Below are 13,636 nucleotides of genomic sequence, written 5' to 3'. Positions count from 1 at the left end.
ACACGAATGTTAAAGGTCATAAGAGAAGGCCTGGTAGAAATTTTCAGCTATATCGGATTATAATTGCGCCCTCTAGAGGCTCAAGAAGTCAAGACCCCAGATCGGTTTATATGGAAGCTATATCAGGTTATGGACCGATTTGAACTATTCTTAGCACAGTTGTTGAAAGTCATAACAAAACACCTCATGCAAACTATCAGCTGAATTGGATAATAATTGCGCCCTCTAGTGGCTCAAAAAGTCCAGACCCCAGATCGGTTTATATGGCAGCTATATCAGGTTATGGACCGATTTGAACAATTCTTAGCACAGTTGTTGAAAGTCATAACAAAACACCTCATGCAAACTATCAGCTGAATCGGATAATAATTGCGCCCTCTAGTGGCTCAAAAAGTCCAGACCACAGATCGGTTTATAAAGCAGCTATATCAGGTTATGGACCGATTTCAACCATACTCAGCACAGTTGTTGGAAGTCATAATAAAACACCTCATGCAAAATTTCAGCCCCATCGGATAGGAATTGCTCCCTGTAGAGGCTTAAGCAGTCAAGACCCCAGATCGGTTTAAATGGCAGCTATATCAAAACGTGGACCGATATAGGCCATTTACAATCCCAACCGACCTACACTAATAAAAAGTATTTGTGCAAAATTTCAAGCGGCTAGCTTTAATCTTTCGAAAGTTAGCGTGCTTTCGACAGACAGACGGACGGACGGACATGGCCAGTTCGACTTAAAATGTCATGACGATCAAGAATATATATATTGTACTTTATGGAGTCTTACACGAATATTTCGAGGAGTTACAAACAGAATGACGAATGACGGTGGAGGGTATAAAAATTAGTGGGTATATGGATATAAAAAATTCCAGGGTCCTAGATGGGGTCTATTGGTGAGCCATCCAAATTGGCCACCTCGGCCCCAAAAAGTTTTGCTCACTGCCAAAAGCGCATTTATGGACCGTTTTTTTATTTTTGCTGGAGAGTGCTCGAAAACACTAGAAAAGCATGCATGTGTGTGCGAGAATAGAGAATATCCCGCATACACATGCAAAAAATTCGATTAAAATTTTTTTTTTGATTTTCGCAAGGCCTCTTTCCTTATTTTGTTATTGGCGAAAACATTTCCCTATTGATTTTTATTATTTTTTTTATGGATTTCGGTAGCTGAAAAGATTTACTATATTTCTTCCCCAATACATGCTAAAGTCCAATTCTTTAATCAAAAGTTATGTGGATTAAAAATCAAAATATATAAAGACGGATTTTCACTTCTTTTAAGTCTCCCGAATGTGTGATTTGTCGAGAATGTCCCACTGTGCGTAATGAAATTCTAAGGCGACTTAACGATATCCGTGTGTCTGTCCATCTGTGTGTCCTCCAGTTGTTATAACGCTACAGATTTTAATAAAAATTAAAAGATATTGGGCTGTAATTTGGCTCAGATCCTTATATTTTTTTCGCAGATTTAGTAATAGAATGGCCCAAATCGGATTTTATTTGGATCTAGCTGCCAAATAGACCGATCTGTCGTGTTTAGGGTTTTAAGTCCATAAAAACCGCTTTTAATATTCGAATATAAACCGATCTACCAATATTTGATCTTAAGCTCATAACAGACGCGTTTATTATTCGACTTCGATGAAATTTAGAACAATGCGTTGTATTAATCCCCTCGATATCCCTGCCAAATATGGTGCCTATCACACTATATATAGCTGCCACATAGACCGAAATAGACCGAGCCACTGAATTGTATTAAACCCTTCGACATCAGTACCAAATATGGTACCAATAAAATGACGCAACGAGTTAATTAACGGTTTTATGCTGGTTGATTACAATTTGAAGTTGATAACTGGATTCCTACTGTTCCCATCTACTCTTTTTTTTTTCTTTTTTTGAAATATCAAAAGCAATTTTTGTCAGATTTGGCTGAAACTTTGCATGTTGTCTTCCGTTATGACTTTCAACAACTCTGTTAAGTACGGTCCAAATCGGTCTATAATCTGATATAGCTCCCATAAAAATCGATCTCTTGATTTGACTTCTTGAGCCCTTAAAAGCCGCAATATTTGTCAGATTTGGCTGAAATTTTGCATGCAGTGTTCTATTATGACTTCCAACAACTGTGTCGAGTACGGTCCAAATAGGTCAACAACCTGATATAGCTCCCATATTAACCGATCTCCCGATTTGACTTCTTGAGCCCCTGGAAGCCGCAATTTTTGTTCCATTGGGCTGAAATTTTGCATGTAGTATTCAGTTCTGACTTTCAATAACTCTGTTAAGTACGATCCAAATCGGTCTATAACCTGATATAGCTCCCATATAAACCGATCTCCCGATTTGACTTCTTAAGCCCCTAGAAGCCACAATTTATGTCCGATTGGTATGAAATTTTGCATGAAATGATCTGTTTTAATTTTCAACAATTGTGTCGAGTTCGGTTCAAATCGGTTTATAACCTGATATAGCTCCCATATAAACCGATCTCCAGCTTTGACTTCTTGAGCCCCTGGAAGCCGCAATTTTTGTCCGATTTCACTGAAATTTTGCATGCAGTGTTCTGTTATGACTTTCAACAACTGTGCTTAGTACGATCCAAATCGGTCAACAACCTGATATAGCTCCCATATTAACCGATCTCCCGAATTGACTTCTTGAGCCCTTACAAGCCGCAACTTTAGTCTGATTTGGCTGAAATTTTTCATGTAGTGTTCTGTTCTGACTTTCAACATCTGTGTCGAGTACGGTCCAAATCGATCTATAACCTGATATAGCTCCCATATAAACCGATCTCCCGATTTGACTTCTTGAGCCCCTGGAAACCGCAATCTTAGTCCGATTTGGCTAAAAACTTGCATGTGGTGTTTTGTTATGACTTTCAACATCTGTGTGAAGTACGGTCCAAATCGGTCTGTATCCTGATATAGCTCCCATATTAACCGATCTCCCGATTTGACTTCTTGAGCCCCTGGAAGCCGCAATTTTTGTTCGATTGGGCTGAAATTTTGCATGTAGTATTCTGTTCTGACTTTCAATAACTCTGTTAAGTACGATCCAAATCCGTCTATATCCTGATATAGCTCCCATTTAAACCGATCTCCCGATTTGACTTCTTGAGCCCCTAGAAGCCACAATTTATGTCCGATTGGTATGAAATGTTGCATGAAATGATCTGTTTTGATTTTCAACAATTGTGTCGAGTTCGGTCCAAATCGGTCTATAACCTGATATAGCTCCCATATAAACCGATCTCCAGCTTTGATTTCTTGAGCCCCTGGAAGCCGCAATTTTTGTCTGATTTCACTGAAATTTTGCATGTAGTGTTCTGTTATGACTTTCAGCATCTGTGTCGAGTACGGTCCAAATTTGTCTATAACCTGATATAGCTCCCATATTAACCGATCTCCCGAATTGACTTCTTGAGCCCCTGGAAGCCGCAATTTTTTTTTTTGTCCGATATCGCTGAAATTTTGCATGTAATGCTCTGCTAAGACTTCCAACAACTATGCTTAGTACGATCCAAATCGGTTTATAACCTGATATATCTCCCATATAAACCGATCTCCCGATTTGACTTCATGAGCCCCTGTAAGATGGAATTTTTGTCCGATTTGGCTGAAATTTTGCATGCGGTGTTCTGTTACTACCTTCAACAACTGTGCCAAATACGGTCTAAATCGGTCCATAACCTGATATAGCTCCCATGTTAACCGATCTCTCGATCATCCTTGTTCGTTTCATAGGAGCTTTTATTTTGCTGGTTTGACAGAAGTTTGGTATGTAGAATAAAATGATGCCCTTCAACTTATTTTTTTTTTTATACATTTTTAGCAGAATCCATGGTGATGGGTTCCCAAGATTCGGCCCGGACTTAGGACGAACTTAGAACTTAGGACGCTTTTACTAGTTTTTGTTTCTGCCTTAGCCAAAAAGCCGTACAAAGAACTTCACAGATGCTATCCTTGGTGGAGGGTATATAAGATTTAGACATTTTTACTCGTTTTGGTTTCGGGCCATCATCACAAGGATCCCATCATCACAAAGATCCCATCATCACAAGGACCTTTGTTTGTTGTAAGATACCCCAATACCCTTAATCGTTTTATGACTTCAGATTTTTAAAATATTACGCATTTTCTTTTTTTAGCATGAATATATGCCACCTATTAAGCAAAAAATCCAGCTTTATTACTATGAAACAAAAATTAAAAAAAAATCTTTTCAAAAATGTCTTTATTGTGTTTGACAAATGAGGAACAAGACTGAGACTAAAGACATCTGTGTCACATTTCATTTGCCATAGCATAATACAATAGTAGTAACGCATAAATTTTCATTGAAAGTTCGGTAGCCTATAAAAGCAAACAGGGCTTCCTAAAGCTGTCCACTTTTTTGCGTATTTTACAAATGACACATCTGCTTTTAAATCCGCCACATGGGGATTTCTTTGAAAACCTTGAGAGCTCAAGACCTTGAAAAGACGCACATTTTGAAAGTTTTTTTGTTTTCGTGACACCAAAAAACACACACAGAGCCACACTCACCAAACAGAACAAAAGGGGGTAACTCAAATGCAATATCCATTTGAACTTTTCAACAAAATTTTGAAAATGAAGAAAACAATTCACATAAAACTCTAACATGAACTGGTTCCATCCGCTTTCAGTGTTTATGATCATCACTAAGAAGAATTAATGAACAACTTCAACCAAATTACCCCATTTCAAAATGAATGAATGAATGAAAGTTTACCATGTGTTGTAGAGTAGAGTAAAAGGCCAAGCCTCAAAATGTGGAAGTGGGGATGGAACTTTGGACAAAAGATGTTAAGCATTAAGATGGGCTATGTCAGAAATGGAGATGAATAGTTGAACAATAAAATTTATAATAAATCATAAAATAATTTAAAACGCATATTCTTTCGTTAGATGGGGGGAAAAGATGTCAATAAAATTTTATGATATATTGTAGTAAATAAATTTTATGTTGCCTGGATACACTTAAGAGAACTAAAATTGAGTTATTGTTTAGTCAAAAATTTGCAAATGCTATAATAACTTACCATAATTTGTTCAAAAATTCGATGCACCTATAAGAAAAAAAATGTAGGAGTTAAAAATTATTTTCCATATTTTGGATAAAGTTGAAGGGTACTCTATAAAGCAGAATGGACGTTGTGAGTCACATCTTACCGACAAGTGGTTCAGGCTTTCAGTCTCTTAGGCGGAAATGCTAACATATGAGCAGCTTCTATGCGAAGGGTAGCACTAACATTAATGAACGAAGCCAGGTCCTAGTAAAATCGCTTACTACTAAGCTCCTAGTAAAAACGGACACGTTCATTAACTGAGTTACTGAAGAGGTATTAGACAGGACGATATGTTCAGAAAATCAGATTGTTGAGGTACATGACTGAAAGATCGTCATGGAACACTCTTTTTCCTTCAACCATCGAAGGTTGAAGATAGCGTGACTAGGGCCGAAACCTATACGTTTGCGAGATAGGGCGAATATCTAATGGACGGGACGTTGTTGAGTGCTCATTGGCCAAAATTTCAATACCGCATTGGTATTGGAATTTTCGGAATTTCAGCTCCGATGGTGAGGACCTTCTCTCAAAGATGTAGAGAAATAAGATAGAGGCAGCTAGGCAAATTAATCACTACTCCAGGCCGATTGTCCCCTTGGCCTAACTGGATGTGAATAACGCATTCAATAGCCTGAGATGGTCGAACGTCCCCTAGGCACTCAGAGAGGACTGTAATGTACCGGTGTATCTCATGAGAATAATTGGCAGAATAATTGACAGAGAACCCAAACTGGATCTCGGAATACCAGTAATGATGGTATACTGCGAACAAAGATGCCAGACGGCATCATTTTAGTAGGATATACTGACGACACCGCTGCAGTGCTACCGGCGAGAGACACAAAAGGTGCTGAGTGCAAACTGCGGCAGGTGATGGTAAGACCAAAAGACTGGATGAACTACCACGGCTTGCAACTTGTGATGCAGATGACAGAATTTGCTATTCCTAACGAGAAACAAGTAAAAAGGCATTCAGTTCGGCCGGGTCGAACTTTGGATACCCACCACCTCGGGTATATGTGTAAACCCCCTTTCGGCACACACTGCGATGAAAATTGGATAACTTATGCACCCAAATTTGGCACCGGCATTGAGTGGTCTTATAAATATTAGTCACTGTTGAATTTTGCATTTCAAATTTCAACAAAATCGGGTGATAAATAAAGTTTTTATGGGCTTCAGACCCTTAATCGGCATATCGGTCCATATGAGAGCCATATCTAAATACAGTCATATTTTTACTATAATTGGGGCGTATGTCTGGAGACCTAAAACTACCCAATGTTTCAAATTTCATTGAAATTGGATAAAAAATTATGCTTTTATGGACTTCAGACCCTTTATCTGGAGATCGGTCTATATGGCAGCTATATCTAAATAAAGTCCGATCTGAACCATACTTAGGTCAAATGTCGGGAGGCTTAAAATAACCCACTGTTTCAAATTTCAGCGAAATCGGATACAAAAAAAAAAACTTATATGGACTTCAGACCCTTTATCGGGAGATCGGTCTATATGGCAGCTATATCTAAATATAGTCCGATCTAAACCGTATTTGGGGTCCTATGTTAGGAGGCCTAAACGTACTCACTGTTTCAAATTTCAGCGAAATCGGATACAAAATTAAGCTTTCACGGGCTTCAGACCCTTTATCGGCAGATCGGTCTATATGGCAGCTATATCAAAATATAGTCCGATTTGATCCATATTTAAGTCAGATATCAGGAGGCTTAAGATAACCCTCTGTTTCAAATTCCAGCGAAATCGGTTAAAAAATAAAGCTTTTATGGGCTTCAGACCCTTTATCGGCAGATCGGTCTATATGGCAGCTATATCTAAATATTGTCCGATCTGAACTATATTTAGGTTAGATGTTGGTAGGTCTATAACTACTCTCTGTTTCAAATTTCAGCGAAATCGGTTAAAAAATAAAGGTTTTATGGGCTTCAGACCCTTTATCGGCAGATCGGTCAATATGGCAGCTATATCGAAATATAGTTCGATCTGAACTATATTTAGGTCAGATGTTGGTAGACCTAAAACTGCCCACTGCGAAATCGGTTAAAAAATTAAGCTTTCACGGGCTTCAGACCCATTATCGGCGGATCGGTATATATGGGAGCTATATTTAAATATAGTCCGATCTGAACTATATTTAGGTCATTTGTTGGTAGGCCTAAAACTAATCACTGTTTCAAATTTCAGTGAGATTGAATAACACATAATGCTTTAATGGGCTTCAGACCCTTTATCGGCAGATCGGTCTATATGGCAGCTATATTTAACTATAGTCCGATCTGAATCATATTTGGGTCCTATGTTAGGAGGCCTAAAACTAATCACTGTTTTAAATTTCAACGAAATCGGTTAAAAAATAAAGCTTTTATGGGCTTCAGACCCTTTATCGGTAGATCGGACTATATGGCAGCTATATCTAAATATAGTCCAATCTAAACCATATTTGGGTCCTATGTTAGGAGGCCTAAAACTACTCACTGTTTCAAATTTCAGCGAAATCGGATAAAAAATAAAGCTTTCACGGGCTTCAGACCCTTTATCGGCAGATGGGTCTATATGGTAGCTATATCTAAATATAGTCCGATCTAAACCATATTTAGGTCCTATGTTAGAAGACCTAACACTAATCACTGTTTCAAATTTCAGCGAAATCGGATAAAACATAAAGCTTTTATGGGCTTCAGACCCTTTATCGGCAGATCGGTCTATATGGCAGCTATATCTAAATATAGTCCAATCTAAACCATATTTAGGTCCTATGTTAGAAGACCTAACACTAATCACTGTTTTAGTAGTAGTAGTAGTAGTAGGACTTCTTTATTCGAATAAAATCTTTGATTCATAGCAGATATGTTACTTAAAAATTAATTTTCTAAATATGTACATTTATTCTTAGAAAGAAGTAATATTTATTAGCGACTATGTGTATAACGTCTGTCGCATAAACTTTAAATTTTAATTAATGATATTCATTTAATAAAAGTTGCCGATAATTATAAGCCATTCGTAAATAAGTTGTTAGCTTATCCCAATTTCCCACTTCAATTCCGTCTAGTATATGGAGTACTTCTACGAAGCTCAATGATGCTTTACTAAAGGCGGCCAATCTAAATTCTCTTAGAACCGGACAAATTCCAAGGAAATGGTCCAAAGTTTCTGTTTCTCTTAGGTTGCAAAGCTTACACATTTTTTCCGACTCATTCTCTTCAAAGTTATTGTAACCCAGGGATATCATTCCACTGCGAGCTTTAAATATCCAAGTAATATTTTCTGATGTGTATCGCTCATTAAGATAGAGATAGGCTTTGTTCGGGTCCAGGTATTTATATATTCTTTGTTGGCTTTCCGTTTTTCTGTGAATCCTATTTTGATAGAGGTTCAGTTTTAAGCTGTTTATAAGTTTCTTGGTAAAGTCATACCATAGGCTTGATGAAGGAAATGCTTCAGGCCATTGAATATCCATACTTGCAGCTAAGGATTTCAGTTCTTTTACCCAGAAGACATTTCTGCGTAATGCAATATTGGATAGCTGGTTTGGCAATCTAGCGCCCGAATGCTGAAACAGAGTTTTTCCTATATATTTTAAGTGCAGTCCCAGGGTATATATATGTGTATCCTCTACCTCCGTTTCTAGCATGAGTACGTAGTTTGGAGTACAAACTGGTAGTTTTAAAATCCTTTTTAAGAAATAACGTTGCAAGGAGTCAACTTCTTCGAAATGACAGAACCCCCAAACTTGGGCAGCGTAGGTTTGAATGGATCTGCAAACCGCTAAAAACAATTTCCATTTTGCGTTCATATTTATGTCTGTTCTGCCTACAAAGTTTTTCCATGTTGCGTTTATTGCAATTTTTGCTTGGTTGTTCCGATTTTGGATATGTTTAGTAAATGTCATCTTTGGTGTGAATATTACCCCTAAATATTTATATTCATTTGTAATTTTAATTACGTTTCCATTAAATTTCCATTTTTCGTGTTTGGCTAGTCTGCCTCCATTCCTGAAAACCATAATTTCCGATTTTGATAGGTTCACTTCCAGGTTCCAGGTATTACAGTATATTTCTAGGTTGTGTATCATATTCTGTAATACATGGACGTCGTCTGCTAGCAACACAATGTCATCAGCGTATAGTAGGAGCCGTAGGTTCAAATTTTCGACAAAAATTCCGCCTTCAAGGTATTCATACAGGTCATTGATATAAAGAGAGAATAGTAATGGTGACAGTAAGCATCCTTGTTTCACTCCTTTAGTAGTATCAAAGTATTCAGATAATTCATAACCGTCCCAAGCTGCCGATTGCGTTTTATTATAGATTGATTCTATCATAGATACCATTTTGTGGGACACACCCAACTGAAAGAGTTTGTAGATTAGTGCTTGCCTGGATATATTGTCAAACGCCGCTTTAAAATCTACGAAGAAGGCATAAACTTTTCTTTTTTCCCCCAGCTTTAGACTAATGACAGTTGAAAGGTTATATATGTTGTCAACCGTTGAATATTTCTTACGGAATCCTGCTTGAAACTCAGTCAGAATCCCATATTTTTCAACCCAATTATACAAGCGTTCGTTCAGAACTCCCATAAATATTTTGGCTACACAGTTCATAAAGGATATGCCTCTATAATTTGACGGATCATTGTTATCTCCTTTTTTATATATTGGATAAATGATCGTTTTTGTAAATGTTGGATCAGCTGTTCCTTCCGTGTATATTTTATTATATATTCTAAGCAGTTGTTTGTGCAGCTGTTCCGTACCATTAACGAAGAATTCATACGGCACTCTGTCTTCGCCAGGAGCCTTATTAATCTTCACATTTTGTAGTATCTTTTTCAACTCTGACATCATTATTGGTCCATCTAAATCCAAGTCTTCCGTAAATGTTGGTGCGTAATATATAACGGCATTTTTTTGTACTGAATTTAATAAATTTTCAAAATAGCGTTTGAAAATATTTGATGTAAGGGCAGATCCTGCTTGATTATGGTGGCAACGTATTTCCCTGGCGACTTTCCACCAATCTTTTGAGTTTGCAACATAATTTACTCTACTTGCCATTTCATTATAATAATCGGCTCTACTGTTATTGCATACTATCTTGTAATGATTTTGCGCTGACAGATATCTTTTTCGGTCTTCTGAATCTTTTGTTTTTCTGTACACGTTTAATAATTGAAAGCTTTTTATTCTTGCCTTGTTGCAATTGTTATTATACCACTTACATTTCGGCTCAAATGAGTATAATTCAGTCGATGGCACAGAAGATAGTTGGATTAATTTACAGACATCGGTTAGACCTATTTCTTCGTTTGTGGATAAGCTACAATCAAAATTTTCATTTAGAGAACTTTGGTATTGAATTTTTCTACTATCTTTCCAAATTAGTTTTGGTAACAAGTTCATCTTTTTTGCCTTTTCCATTTGCATATTCAGTTTTAGGTTTATAGGAAAATGATCGGACCACACCTTATCATCGACAACAAATTCATTAACAATATCCAACGTTTCTTTAGATACAGCACATATATCGTTTACCGATTCCCCCATTGTGCTAACATATGTGCATTTTCCGTCCTCGTCGCCTTTGGTTACACCATTTAATACGAATATATTGTAATCGTTGCAGAATTGTATAAATTGTTTACCTTTTTGATTTATAATCTTATCTTTCGATTTTCTGACTTCATAACCGGCATAAAAGTTTTCAGTGTAAAATTCTCCTATATCCTGCCGCAGCTCTCCAATTCTAACATTTAGATCTCCCATTATTACAGCATTTGGTACTTCAACATCTTGAAATATCTGTTTTAACCGCCTAAAATCAATATCCCAGCTAACCGGTCTTAAATATTGGGGAATTATAGTAATGGTATTGTGCTTGTTGAACAATTTAATAGTGAGATCTTCATTCTCATTGACTTCATGCGATATTCCAAAATCTTTTAGATTTTTACTTATACCAAGTATGCTTCCTCCAATAGCTCTACCAAATCTGTGTATTCGTATAGCAGGTTTGAAAAACAAATGAAATCCATTGAAGTAAGACCTTGCCCTTTCTGTTTTTTCTTTTTCTAGATGAGTTTCTTGTAATAAAAATATTTCGAACTGCTTAATGTATTGGAAAAATGTAATCACTGTTTCAAATTTCAGCGAAATCGGATAAAAAATAAAGCTTTTATAGGCTTCAGACCCTTTAACGGCAGATCGGTCTATATGACAGCTATATCCAAATATGGTCCGATTTGGCCCGTTCAAGAACTTTACCATCGTGCATCGAAAAGACTTATCTGTGCCAAATTTCAACTCAGTATCTCAATTTTTGAAGGCCGTAGCGTGATTACAACCGACGGACGGACAGACGGATAGACGGACAGATACACGGACATCGTTAAATCGTCTTAGAATTTTACGAAGATCCGAAATACATATACTTTGTAGGGTCGGAAATTGATATTTCGATGTGTTGCAAACGGAATGACTAAATGAATATACCCCCTATCCTACGGAGGTGTGTATAAATATATTCCATTGGAAGTGGATATGCACATGGACAAAATACTGGTGAGGACCAAGAGATCGAGATATAGGATCCACCTCGAAGCAATGCGAAATCGGTTCCGAAGTGGAATTAGTCACCGGTGGTCACACAGGGTGGGTTTTAGTCGGTACCATTGATAACAACGTAGTCCGTCATAAGGCGAGAGAAGTACTCGTCACACGCGTAAAGCAAATTGCTTTCCAAACCCACACAAAAATTTAGACTTCCTATTATAGTTCCCTGATTTGACTGTCTTTCGACAGACAGACGGACGGACGGACGTGGCCAGATCGACTTAGAATGACATGACGATCCAGAATATATATGCTTTATGGGGTCTAAGACGCATATTTCGAGGTGTTACTAACAGAATGACGAAATTAGTACACCCCCATCCTATCCTCCATGTCCCCATCCTAAGCATGTCCGACTATAATGCCGAACGACCGGGTTCAAAGAGCGGCGTGAACATCAGACAATTCTCATAACCTATAAGAACCACGCTGACTATAGAGCTGGAGCCACGCTGAATATAGTGCTGATTCAAAAATGAGGTAGTCACTAGCAAACCTATCATATTTTGCGAAATTGAAGGTTGTTGAAGGTGCGCATAGGTTGAAATGACATTCAACATTAGGTTATTACAACTATATTCAAATCTGGACCGATCTGGTCCAAATTAATGAAAGATGTCAAAGGGCCTAACAAAACTCACGCAAAATCGGATAATAAATGTGGCTTTTATGGGCCTAAGACCCTAAATGCCCAAATCGGTTTATATGACAGCTATATCCAAATCTGGACCGATCTATGCCATATCGCAGAAGTATGTCGAGTGGCCTATCACAACTCACTGTCCCAAATTTCAGCAAAATCGGATAACAAATGTGGCTTTTATGGCCCTAAGACCCTAAATCGGAGGATCGGTCTATATGGCAGCTATATCCAAATCTGGACCGATCCATTGGTTTCAGACTCACAAACATACGAATGAAGTCTTAGGCAGCGCCCTCAGGTCCAAGAGACTTAGGAAGATAGAGGAATGGTTTGAAAGTGGGAATACGTTGCAACATCGTCTGAAAATTAAGGCGATGATATAGATTCGGAATAGATTCAATGAAGTTATGGTCCGGATTAAGGTAGAGTGCAGAACCACCTAAGACTGGATATGGAAACTGTATGGAATGATTCTTTACTGGCTCCACGAATGTGGGGCTTGGGTGATTCTGACATACACAACGTTTGTATGATGAGCCACGATTGCTGGGACATGTTATACAGGGGTCCAACGAACGAGGTGTGGTGGTATAAGTGGGACCATGAAAACCACCCTGCCTAACAGAAAGCTACACTGGAGAGGTTTCTGTATGTCAGGACCACAGACATAAGGATGAAGAATCGTGCACCGCCCTCGTGGCAAAGAGACTTAAAAAGGTAGGATGATGTATTAACCGAGGAAATCGGCTCGAAGGGTGGAAATTTACACGGAGTCGGTGGCCGGTTTCGGGTCGAGCTAAGTTTGCTTTATTTCAAACATGTAATATACGGGTCCAACGAACGAGGTGTGATGGTATAAGTGGGGCTATGAAAACCACCCTGCCTAACAGAAAACTATACTGAAGAGGTTTCTGTACGTCAGGACCACAGACATAAGGATGAAGAATCGGGCACCGCCCTCGCGGCAAAGAGACTTAAGAAGATGGGAACATGTATTAAATGAGGGAATCGGCTTCAAGTCTGAAAATTTACCCGGAGTCGGTGGCCGGTTTCGGATCGAGCTAAGTTTGCTTTATTTCAAACCGGACTTCGTTGGGGTCAAGAATTTAAAGGGGAGATTGGTTCATAAAGCAGTTATATCCAAAGAGGGTTCGTTTTTATACCCTCCACCATAAGATGGGGGGTATACTAATTTCGTCATTCTGATTGTAACTACTCGAAATATTCGTCTGAGACCCCATAAAGTATATATATTCTT

General features: G+C 38.0%; 1 protein-coding gene across 3 annotated transcripts in view; it reads right to left on the bottom strand.

Annotated features, from left to right (window-relative positions):
• The window catches only part of LOC106086025 (mucin-2), a 271,871-nt gene that overhangs the window by 222,419 nt on the left and 35,816 nt on the right, over positions 1-13,636 (bottom strand). For all 3 annotated transcript variants that reach the window (XM_059366454.1, XM_059366457.1, XM_059366455.1), the window contains exon 2: positions 5,075-5,101. The gene's annotated coding sequence lies outside the window, so the exon portion shown is untranslated. The remainder of the gene's footprint in view (positions 1-5,074; positions 5,102-13,636) is intronic.

Source organism: Stomoxys calcitrans, chromosome 4 (assembly GCF_963082655.1).
Source record: "Stomoxys calcitrans chromosome 4, idStoCalc2.1, whole genome shotgun sequence".
Classification (NCBI taxonomy): domain Eukaryota; kingdom Metazoa; phylum Arthropoda; class Insecta; order Diptera; family Muscidae; genus Stomoxys; species Stomoxys calcitrans.
Note: the sequence above shows the minus strand (reverse complement) of the source record. Positions and strands in the feature narration are given on the sequence as shown.